The sequence below is a fragment of the Hyla sarda genome, chromosome 4, assembly GCF_029499605.1.
Source record: "Hyla sarda isolate aHylSar1 chromosome 4, aHylSar1.hap1, whole genome shotgun sequence".
Lineage (NCBI taxonomy): Eukaryota > Metazoa > Chordata > Amphibia > Anura > Hylidae > Hyla > Hyla sarda.
Genome location: NC_079192.1, coordinates 62,862,222 through 62,874,786, shown reverse-complemented (window position 1 = coordinate 62,874,786; position 12,565 = coordinate 62,862,222).

Genomic DNA, 12,565 nt, shown 5'->3' with positions numbered 1-12,565 from the left:
GTGTGGATCTGCTATGTACTTATTATCTGGCTTTTCATTTAATGGTAAGAGCAAAATAGGAGTCGGGGGTAGGCCCTGTTCCAGATGACCAATGGTTTCATATTGTCTCTGTAACACTCACGTTTCTGAAGACAGGAACCCCGGTGGATGTGGATCCGCTGGACCTGTGTGGCAGATGACTCGGACCGTACCAGGGAGCAGAGTCTAAGGTGCTGTTGGTTTTCACCAGAGCCCGCCACAAAGCGGGATGGACTTGCTGCTGAAGGCGACACCCAGGTTGCTACCCATGGCTCGACCACACAGGCGACTGAGGAGATGCGAGGTATAGGAGGGATAAGGCAGTTCGTAGTCTGGATAGCAGAAGGTCAGGGCAGGTGGCACAGTAGCAGGAGGTCAGTAGGCAGGCAACAGAGGAGCAAGGTCGAGTCACAAAGAAAGAGCTCAGATACACGGCAAGGCAATACCAGGAATGCTTTCTCTCAGGCTCAAGGCAACAAAGATCCGGCAGGAAACTGAGGAGGGTGGAGGAATTTATAAATGAGCCACAGGTGGATTACACTAATGAGCATACTGGCCCTTTAAATCAGGTAAGGGGACCATGCGCTCACGGCCAGTGTGCCCGGCCAGAGAGCATAACGTAACAGTACCCCCCCCCCCTTTGGTCTCCCCCTCTTTTTACGGGAGAGAAACTCCTGAGAAGGTCACAGTCCAAGATATTCTCCTCAGGCTCCCAATATCTCTCCTCAGGACCGTAACCCTCCCAGTTGACCAAAACAATTCAGACTTTATACGAGAGAAGGCCTCTTCAGCCTCTTGAGGCCAAGATTTAGGATTACAGTGAGGATTAAAAGTTTGGGCACCCCAGGTAAAAATTTGTAATAATGTGCATTAAGAAGCCAAGGAAAGATGGAAAAATCTCCAAAAGGCATCAAATTACAGATTAGACATTCTTATAATATGTCAACAAAAGTTAGATTTTATTTCCATCATTTACACTTACAAAATAACAGAAAACAAGAAAATGGCATCTGCAAAAGTTTTGGCACCCTGCAGAGTTAATATCTTGTACTGCCCCCTTTGGCAAGTATCACAGCTTGTAAATGCTTTTTGTAGCCAGCCAAGAGTCTTTCAATTCTTGTTTGATGTATCTTTGCCCATTTTTCCTTACAAAAGTCTTCCAGTTCTTTGAGATTTCTGCGCTGTCTGTCACGCACTGCTCTTTTAAGATCTATCCATAGATTTTCAATTATGTTGAGGTCAGGAGATTGTGAAGGCCATGGCAAAACCTTCAGTTTATGCCTTTTGATGTAATCCCCTGTGGATTTTGAGGTGTGTTTAGGATCATTATCCATTTGTAGAAGCCATCCTCTCTTTAACTTCAGCTTTTTCACAGATGGCATCAAGTTAGCATCCAAAATTTGCTGACATTTTATTGAATCCATTTTTCCTTCTACTCGTGAGATGTTCCCTGTGCCACTGGCTGCAATGCGACCCCACACCATGATTGATCCACCCCCATGCTTAACAGTTGGACAGAGGTTCTTTTCATTAAATTCTGTTCCCCTTCTGCTCCAAATGTACCTTTGCTCATTCCGGCCAAAAAGTTAAATTTTAACCTCATCGGTCCACAGAACTTGTTTCCAAAATGCATCAGGCTTGTCTATATGTTCATTTGCAAAGTTCAAACGCTGATTTTTGTGGTGAGGGCGTAGAAGAGGTTTTCTTCTGATGACTCTTTCATGAAGACCAAATTTGTACAAGTATCTCTTTATAGTGGAATAGTGTACCACAACTCCAGTGTCTGCCAGGTCTTTCTGGAGGGATTGTGCAGTCAAACGTGGGTTTTGAATTGCTTTTCTCACAATCCTGCGAGCTGTTCTGTCTGATATTTTTCTTGGTCTTCCAGATCTTGCTTTAACTTCCACTGTTTCTGATGACTGCCATTTCTTAATTACATTCCGAACAGAGGATATTGACATCTGAAAATGTTTTGCTATCTGCTTATAGCCTTCTCCAGCTTTGTGGGCGTCAACTATTTTCAGTTTCAGATTCTAGACAACTGCTTAGAAGAACCCATGGTGCTGATTTTTGGGGCAAGGTCAGATGGGTCTGGGCATTTAGAAACCTTTGAGATTGACATCACCTGGTCTTCCCAGATGATGATTGAGAACAATCCATGACACTGGCAGGTCTCAGCTTTGCAAAGAGGGGAGTGCATGCTATAAATTATGCAGGGTGCCCAAACTTTTGCAGACGCCCTTTTTTTGTTTTGTGTTATTTTGAAAGTGTAGATGACGGAAATTAAATCTAACTTTTGTTGACATATTATAAGAATGTCTAATCTGTAATTTGATGCCTTTTGGAGATTTTTCCATCTTTCCTTGGCTTCTTTATGCACATTAATACAAATTTTTACCTGGGGTGCACAAACTTTTGATCTGGACTGTAGATGCCTTCTTAGTGAGATCCACAATAGGAACAACCAAGGATGGAAAATGTGGGATAAACTGGCGATAATAGTTAGCGAATCCCATAAAACGTTGAATAGCACGTAGGTCCGAAGGACGAGGCCAATCCAATACTGCAGACAACTTATCTGGATCCATCTGCAGGCCCTGATGAGAGACAATGTAACCAAGAAACGGAAGACTAGATTTCTCGAATAGGCATTTCTCCAGTTTGGCGTAGAGATGATTCTTCCGTAGTCGCTGAAGAACCAGATGAACATGAGTACGATGCTCCTCTAGATTGGAAGAGAAGATCAAGATGTCATCTAGGTATACGACAACACAGGTGTAGAGAAGATCACGGAAGATGTCATTGACAAACTTTTAAAAAACGGCAGGAGCATTGCAGAGACCAAAAGGCATTACAAGATACTCAAAATGTCCGTCACGAGTATTGAAGGCCGTTTTCCATTCATCTCCCTTGCGGATACGAATGAGGTTATACGCACCTCGTAAGTCCAATATTGGAGAAGACCGTAGACAGTCAAAAAGTAGAGAGTCATAAAGTTCTGAGATAAGAGGTAGAGGGTAACGGTTCTTGACCGTGATTTTGTTAAGTCCCCTGTAGTCAATGCATGGACAGAGTGAGCCATCCTTCTTCCCTACAAAGAAGAAACCTGCTCCAGCAGGAGAAGAGGACTTACGGATAAATCCCTTTTGGAGATTCTCCTGGATATACTCAGCCATGGCTTTGGTCTCAGGAACTGAAAGAGGGTATATCCTTTCACGAGGAGGAGTGGTACCAAGCAAAAGATAAATAGGGCAATTGTAAGGACGATGTGGAGGCAGACTCAGCCTGTTTCTTGCAGAAAACGTCAGAGAAATCTTGGTAAGGTGGCGGCAGGCCAGGTAAAGGAGGAAGACGAGAAACAACTTTAAAAATGTTGACAGGATTGTCCCCAGCTAATTATTTCTCCAGTTCTCCAATCCAGTTGCGGGGAATGGCATTGCAGCCAAGGAAGACCAAGAAGAATCTCAGAAGTAAAGTATGGCAGAACATAGAATTCAATCTTTTCTTTATGCGATACTCCCACTTGCATGACGAGCGATTCAGTATGGAAGTGAACCTTACAGTCCAGATTTTGTCCATTAACAGAGGAGATGAACAAGGGCTTGGCAAGCCGAGTAAGGGGAAGATGATAATTGTGGACTAAAGCTCAATCAATAAAGTCACCAGCTGATCCAGAATCCAAAAATGCTGTAGCGCTGAAGGAAGACTTGGCTGAAGTGAAGACTTGTTATGACTAGTTAAGGGTGGAAAGTTAGTATTCACACCCAGGGAAGCCTCTCCCACGTACCCTAGGTGCGGGCGAACTGTACAGTCCTCCGGGCTAGCACAATACAAGCACAAATTCTCATTACGTCGTCGTGATCTCTCCTGTTGCGTAAGACGAAAACGATCTCCTTGTACAACCTCTTCAGCAAGAGGCGCAGGAAACTGAAGAGGTGGACATTGAAACATGGGTATCAGGCGGGCAGGTTCCCTCTCTAAGCGCAGTTCCTCCTGTCTCTCAGCAAAACGCACATCAATGCGTGTGGCCAAGTGGATAAGTTCTGTCAAAGAAGATGGAGGATCACGTGCTGCAAGGGCATCTTTAATCCTGCTTGACAGTCCTTTTTTGAATGTGGCACAAAAGGCCTCATCATTTCAGGTTAGAATGGGGAATTGAACCGCGTAGTCACCAACAGTAGAATTCCCTTGACAGAGGTGTAACAATGCCTTTTCAGCTGAAGGGGTTAAATCAAATTTATTAACTTTTTTTTTTTCATTTACACCATTTTTTAGTCCCCATAGTGGAATATTGCATGCAATCTTCTGCTTGCATACACTGTTCCATGCTATGCCATAGCATAGATCAGTGTTATCTGTGCTCTGGTGATCAAGCCAATTTCATTGCGGTGGTCCTGGACAGCCCGACTGAGCTGCCGGGAACGGTTTTACTTTCATGTTAGATGCGGCGATCAACTTTGATCGCCATGTCTAAGGGGTTAATGCTTGGCATCACAGCGATCGGTGATGTACGGCATTAGACATGGGTCCTAGCAGCTGATAACCGCCGGGATGCCATGGCTATGATGTGGGGTCAGCCCAAGAGCCTGTGTCATAGCAGGGGAGCAGGCGCAGGGCATACAGGTAAATTAAGAGGTTAATAAACTTGCAACACTCTTGGCATGCTACATCCTGAATTAACTAAATGTGACTGACTTGTTTGGCTTTTGGGGCCCCACTTTTAATTTTGCCCAGGGCCACATTAAGTCTAAAACCGGCCCTGGTGGTCAGACTGGAAAGAACTACACAACTTCCTCTGGAGCATACATCAGATGATAAGTACTGAAAGGATTACGTTTTTATTTAAATAGAAGTAATTTACAAATCTGTTTAATTTTCTGGCCCCAGTTGATTTAAAAAACAATTTTTTGTGTTTTTGCCTTTTCCTTCTCCTATTCTAGGAGCCATAGCTCTTTCCTTTTGCCATCAACATAGCCATATGAGGGCTTGTTTTTTGTGGGACCAATTGTTCTTTGTATGATGAAATTAATCTTATGAGATCATAAACATTATACTTTAATAGCCTGGACAATGCTGCATGCAGGAATATCAAATATGTTTTTTTTTTTTTTTTTTACAAAAATTTGAATTTTTATAAAGGGAGGGGCTTTTTTTCAAAACTTTATTTTACACTTCTCATGTACCTGTTACGCCGAGCGCTCCGGGTCCCCGCTCCTCCCCGGAGCGCTCGCTTCACTCCCTCCGCTGCAGCGCTCCGGTCACGTCCTCTGACCCGGGGCGCTGCGATCCTGCTGTCAGCCGGGATGCGATTCGCGATGCGGGTAGCGCCCGCTCGCGATGCGCACCCCGGCTCCCCTACCTGACTCGCTCCCCGTCTGTTCTGTCCCGGCGCGCGCGGCCCCGCTCCCTAGGGCGCGCGCGCGCCGGGTCTCTGCGATTTAAAGGGCCACTGCGCCGCTGATTGGCGCAGTGGTTCCAATTAGGGTTTTCACCTGTGCACTTCCCTATATTACCTCACTTCCCTTGCACTCCCTTGCCGGATCTTGTTGCCTTAGTGCCAGTGAAAGCGTTTCTTGTGTGTTCCTTGCCAGTGTTTCCAGACCTTCTGCCGTTGCCCCTGACTACGATCCTTGCTGCCTGCCCCGACCTTCTGCTACGTCCGACCTTGCTTCTGCCTACTCCCTTGTACCGCGCCTATCTTCAGCAGCCAGAGAGGTGAGCCGTTGCTAGTGGATACGACCTGGTCACTACCGCCGCAGCAAGACCATCCCGCTTTGCGGCGGGCTCTGGTGAAAACCAGTAGTGGCTTAGAACCGGTCCACTAGCACAGTCCACGCCAATCCCTCTCTGGCACAGAGGGTCCACTACCTGCCAGCCGGCATCGTGACAGTAGATCCGGCCATGGATCCCGCTGAAGTTCCTCTGCCAGTTGTCGCTGACCTCACCACGGTGGTCGCCCAGCAGTCACAACAGATAGCGCAACAAGGCCAACAGCTGTCTCAACTGACCGTTATGCTACAACAGTTACTACCACAGCTTCAGCAATCATCTCCTCCGCCAGCTCCTGCACCTCCTCCGCAGCGAGTGGCCGCTCCTGGGATACGCTTATCCTTGCCGGATAAATTTGATGGGGACTCTAAGTTTTGCCGTGGCTTTCTTTCCCAATGTTCCCTGCATCTGGAGATGATGTCGGACCTGTTTCCCACTGAAAGGTCTAAGGTGGCTTTCGTAGTCAGTCTTCTGTCCGGAAAAGCCCTGTCATGGGCCACACCGCTCTGGGACCGCAATGACCCCGTCACTGCCTCTGTACACTCCTTCTTCTCGGAAATCCGAAGTGTCTTTGAGGAACCTGCCCGAGCCTCTTCTGCTGAGACTGCCCTGTTGAACCTGGTCCAGGGTAATTCTTCCGTTGGCGAGTATGCCGTACAATTCCGTACACTTGCTTCAGAATTGTCCTGGAATAATGAGGCCCTCTGCGCGACCTTCAAAAAAGGCCTATCCAGCAACATTAAAGATGTTCTGGCCGCACGAGAAATTCCTGCTAATCTACATGAACTTATTCACCTAGCCACTCGCATTGACATGCGTTTTTCTGAAAGGCGTCAGGAACTCCGCCAAGATATGGACTCTGTTCGCACGAGGCGTTTCGTCTCCTCGGCTCCTCTCTCCTCTGGTCCCCTGCAATCTGTTCCTGTGCCTCCCGCCGTGGAGGCTATGCAGGTCGACCGGTCTCGCCTGACACCTCAAGAGAGGACACGACGCCGTATGGAGAACCTCTGCCTGTACTGTGCTAGTACCGAACACTTCCTGAGGGATTGTCCTATCCGTCCTCCCCGCCTGGAAAGACGTACGCTGACTCCGCACAAAGGTGAGACAGTCCTTGATGTCTACTCTGCTTCTCCACGTCTTACTGTGCCTGTGCGGATGTCTGCCTCTGCCTTCTCCTTCTCTACAGTGGCCTTCTTGGACTCTGGATCTGCAGGAAATTTTATTTTGGCCTCTCTCGTCAACAGGTTCAACATCCCAGTGACCAGTCTCGCCAGACCCCTCTACATCAATTGTGTAAATAATGAAAGATTGGACTGTACCATACGTTTCCGCACGGAGCCCCTTCTTATGAGCATCGGATCTCATCATGAGAGGATTGAACTTTTGGTCCTCCCCAATTGCACCTCGGAGATTCTCCTTGGACTTCCCTGGCTTCAACTTCATTCCCCAACCCTGGATTGGTCCACTGGGGAGATCAAGAGTTGGGGGTCCTCTTGTTCCAAGAACTGTCTAAAACCGGTTCCCAGTAACCCTTGCCGTAACTCTGTGGTTCCTCCAGTAACCGGTCTCCCTAAGGCCTATATGGACTTCGCGGATGTTTTCTGCAAAAAACAAGCTGAGACTCTACCTCCTCACAGGCCTTATGATTGCCCTATCGACCTCCTCCCGGGTACTACTCCACCCCGGGGCAGAATTTATCCTCTCTCTGCCCCAGAGACTCTTGCCATGTCCGAATACGTCCAGGAGAATCTAAAAAAGGGCTTTATCCGTAAATCCTCCTCTCCTGCCGGAGCCGGATTTTTCTTTGTGTCCAAAAAAGATGGCTCCCTACGTCCTTGCATTGACTACCGCGGTCTTAATAAAATCACGGTTAAGAACCGCTACCCCTTACCCCTCATCTCTGAACTCTTTGATCGCCTCCAAGGTGCCCACATCTTCACTAAATTAGACTTAAGAGGCGCCTATAACCTCATCCGCATCAGAGAGGGGGACGAGTGGAAAACGGCATTTAACACCAGAGATGGACACTTTGAGTATCTGGTCATGCCCTTTGGACTGTGCAATGCCCCTGCCGTCTTCCAAGACTTTGTCAATGAAATTTTTCGTGATCTGTTATACTCCTGTGTTGTGGTATATCTGGACGATATCCTAATTTTTTCTGCCAACCTAGAAGAACACCGCCAGCATGTCCGTATGGTTCTTCAGAGACTTCGTGACAACCAACTCTATGCCAAAATTGAGAAATGTCTGTTTGAATGCCAATCTCTTCCTTTTCTAGGATATTTGGTCTCTGGCCAGGGACTACAGATGGATCCAGACAAACTCTCTGCCGTCTTAAATTGGCCACGCCCCTCCGGACTCCGTGCTATCCAACGCTTTTTGGGGTTCGCCAATTATTACAGGCAATTTATTCCACATTTTTCTACCATTGTGGCTCCTATCGTGGCTTTAACCAAAAAAAATGCTGATCCCAAGTCCTGGCCTCCTCAAGCAGAAGACTCCTTTAAACGACTCAAGTCTGCCTTTTCTTCGGCTCCCGTGCTCTCCAGACCTGACCCTTCCAAACCCTTCCTATTGGAGGTTGATGCCTCCTCAGTAGGAGCTGGAGCTGTTCTTCTACAAAAAAATTCTTCCGGGCATGCTGTCACTTGTGGTTTTTTCTCTAGGACCTTCTCTCCAGCGGAGAGGAACTACTCCATCGGGGATCGAGAGCTTCTAGCCATTAAATTAGCACTTGAGGAATGGAGGCATCTGCTGGAGGGATCAAGATTTCCTGTTATTATCTACACCGACCACAAGAACCTCTCCTACCTCCAGTCGGCCCAACGGCTGAATCCTCGCCAGGCCCGGTGGTCTCTGTTCTTTGCCCGATTTAATTTTGAGATTCACTTTCGTCCTGCCGATAAGAACATTAGGGCCGATGCTCTCTCTCGTTCCTCGGATGCCTCAGAAGTTGATCTCCCTCCGCAACACATCATTCCACCTGACTGCCTGATCTCCACTTCTCCTGCCTCCATCAGGCAGACTCCTCCAGGAAAGACCTTTGTTTCTCCACGCCAACGCCTCGGAATCCTCAAATGGGGTCATTCCTCCCATCTCGCAGGTCATGCGGGCATCAAGAAATCTGTGCAACTCATCTCCCGCTTCTATTGGTGGCCGACTCTGGAGACGGATGTTGGGGACTTTGTGCGAGCCTGCACTATCTGTGCCCGGGATAAGACTCCTCGCCAGAAGCCCGCTGGTTTTCTTCACCCTCTGCCTGTCCCCGAACAGCCTTGGTCTCTGATTGGTATGGATTTTATTACTGATTTACCCCCTTCCCGTGGCAACACCGTTATTTGGGTGGTCGTTGATCGATTCTCCAAAATGGCACATTTCATCCCTCTTCCTGGTCTTCCTTCTGCGCCTCAGTTGGCTAAACAATTTTTTGTACACATTTTTCGTCTTCACGGGTTGCCTACGCAGATTGTCTCGGATAGAGGGGTCCAATTCGTGTCTAAATTCTGGAGAGCTCTCTGTAAACAACTCAAGATTAAATTAAATTTTTCCTCTGCATATCATCCCCAGTCCAATGGACAAGTAGAAAGAATTAACCAGATCCTGGGTGATTATTTGCGACATTTTGTTTCCTCCCGCCAGGATGACTGGGCAGATCTCCTTCCATGGGCCGAATTCTCGTATAACTTCAGGGTCTCTGAATCTTCCTCCAAATCCCCATTTTTCGTGGTGTACGGCCGTCACCCTCTTCCCCCCCTCCCTACCCCCTTGCCCTCTGGTCTGCCCGCTGTGGATGAAATTTCTCGTGACCTTTCCATTATATGGAGAGAGACCCAAAATTCTCTCTTACAGGCTTCTTCACGCATGAAGAGGTTCGCGGATAAGAAAAGAAGAGCTCCCCCCGTTTTTTCCCCTGGAGACAAGGTATGGCTCTCCGCTAAATATGTCCGCTTCCGTGTCCCTAGCTACAAGTTGGGACCACGCTATCTTGGTCCTTTCAAAATTTTGTGTCAAATTAATCCTGTCTCTTATAAACTTCTTCTTCCTCCTTCTCTTCGTATCCCTAATGCCTTTCACGTCTCTCTTCTCAAACAACTCATCCTCAACCGTTTTTCTCCCAAATCTGTTCCTCCCACTCCTGTTTCCGGCTCCTCGGACGTCTTCTCGGTCAAGGAAATTTTGGCTGCCAAAAAGGTCAGAGGGAAAAAATTTTTTTTAGTGGACTGGGAGGGTTGTGGTCCTGAAGAGAGATCCTGGGAACCTGAGGACAACATCCTTGACAAAAGTCTGCTCCTCAGGTTCTCAGGCTCCAAGAAGAGGGGGAGACCCAAGGGGGGGGGTACTGTTACGCCGAGCGCTCCGGGTCCCCGCTCCTCCCCGGAGCGCTCGCTTCACTCCCTCCGCTGCAGCGCTCCGGTCACGTCCTCTGACCCGGGGCGCTGCGATCCTGCTGTCAGCCGGGATGCGATTCGCGATGCGGGTAGCGCCCGCTCGCGATGCGCACCCCGGCTCCCCTACCTGACTCGCTCCCCGTCTGTTCTGTCCCGGCGCGCGCGGCCCCGCTCCCTAGGGCGCGCGCGCGCCGGGTCTCTGCGATTTAAAGGGCCACTGCGCCGCTGATTGGCGCAGTGGTTCCAATTAGGGTTTTCACCTGTGCACTTCCCTATATTACCTCACTTCCCTTGCACTCCCTTGCCGGATCTTGTTGCCTTAGTGCCAGTGAAAGCGTTTCTTGTGTGTTCCTTGCCAGTGTTTCCAGACCTTCTGCCGTTGCCCCTGACTACGATCCTTGCTGCCTGCCCCGACCTTCTGCTACGTCCGACCTTGCTTCTGCCTACTCCCTTGTACCGCGCCTATCTTCAGCAGCCAGAGAGGTGAGCCGTTGCTAGTGGATACGACCTGGTCACTACCGCCGCAGCAAGACCATCCCGCTTTGCGGCGGGCTCTGGTGAAAACCAGTAGTGGCTTAGAACCGGTCCACTAGCACGGTCCACGCCAATCCCTCTCTGGCACAGAGGGTCCACTACCTGCCAGCCGGCATCGTGACAGTACCTCTGTCTAGGGGACTTTTCTAAGCAATCATTAGATTAGATTGCTTGTACTTATCAATGCTATGCCACAAACAATTGCTCTCTCTGTTCTTCTATCCATGGTGCAGTTGCTGTGGCGTTTTTCCCCAAAATAGTGCGTAATAGTATATGTTTTTTTTTTTCTTGTGAGTATTTCCCGTGTTTTTACTCATCACAAGTTTCTTTCATCATTGACTCTGAGCTAACATCTGGTCACAGCGTTTCAGCAACAAAAACTTTTTTTAAATGTGCAAAATATGATGTTTTGTCACATTTTCACTGAAAATGGTATTGCTGACTCTAGCCTGAAGCAGTTTTGGGGAGCATTTATCTCTAACAAAAAACAAACAAAAAAAACACACACACGACAAAATAGGTGTGAAAGAGACATCAGGCTATAGCCACAGTTTTATGGAGTACTTTTTGGAAGGTTTCATTTATTTATTTTATTATTTTCAGGTATTTATTACTAATCAGGTCTTCGCTTGCTCTTTTCAAGTTTTTTTTTTCTCTTTAACCTCTTAAGGACTCAGGGCCTACCTGTACGCCCTGAGCCTGGTCCCGGTGTTTAAAACGGGGTCACGCCGTGACCCCGCATCACACCGGGTCGGTCCCGGCTGCTATTCATAGACGGGACCCAGGGCTAACAGTGCGCAGCACCGATCATTGTGCTGCGCGCTATTAACCCTTCAGACGTGGCGATCAAAGTTGACCGCCGCGTCTGAAAGTGAAAGTAAACGCTTCCTGGCAGCTCAGTCGGGCTGATTGGGACATCGCGATAAAATCGCGATGTTCCGATCAGCTGGGACGCAAGCGTTGTTCTCCTTACCTGTCTCCGCGGCGTCCGATCGGGGTTTGATTGCTCCAAGCCTGAGCTACAGGCTTGAGCAATCGAGCCCCTATCTCGCTGATCCATGCAAAGCTATGGCTTTGCAGGGATCAGCATAGGAGATCAGTGTGTGCAGTGTTATAGCCTCCTAAGGGAGCTATAACACTGCAAAAAAAAAGTGAAAAAAAAAGCGATCAAAAAGTCAGATCACTACAAAAATGGTACCGGTAAAAACTTCAGAACACGGCGCAAAATATGAGTCCTCATACCGGCCCATACGCGGAAAAATAAAAAAGTTATAGGGGTCAGAAGAGGAGAATTTTTAACATATACATTTTCGTGCATGTAATTATGATTTTTTTTCCGAAGTATGACAAAATCCAACCTATATAAGTAGGGTATCATTTTAAACGTATGGACCTACAGAATAAAGATAAGGTGTTATTTTTACCGAAATATGCACTGCGTAGAAACGGAAGCCCACAAATTTTTTTTTCTGTTTCGCCGTGGATTTTTGGGTAAAATGACTGCCACTGCAAAGTAGAAAAAAATAAGCCATCAAATGGAATTTTATGTGCAAAATTGAAAGGGTTATGATTTTTAGAAGGTGATGAGGAAAAAATGAAAATGCAAAAACGGAAAAATGCTGAGTCCTAAACTTTTTGTGTGCTAACAACTAGATGATGTTTAGGCATAAAATGGAGTTTTTTGTTTTTTTTTCAATTTTGCTCCATAATTTTTTTTTTTGTTTGGCTATATATTCTGAGGTAAAATGATTGAGGTCATTACAAAGTACAATTGGTGGCGCAAAAAATATAATCTGTGGATAAAAAATAGAAAACGTTATAAGAAGGCACGGAGATCGCTCTGCGCATGCGGATTA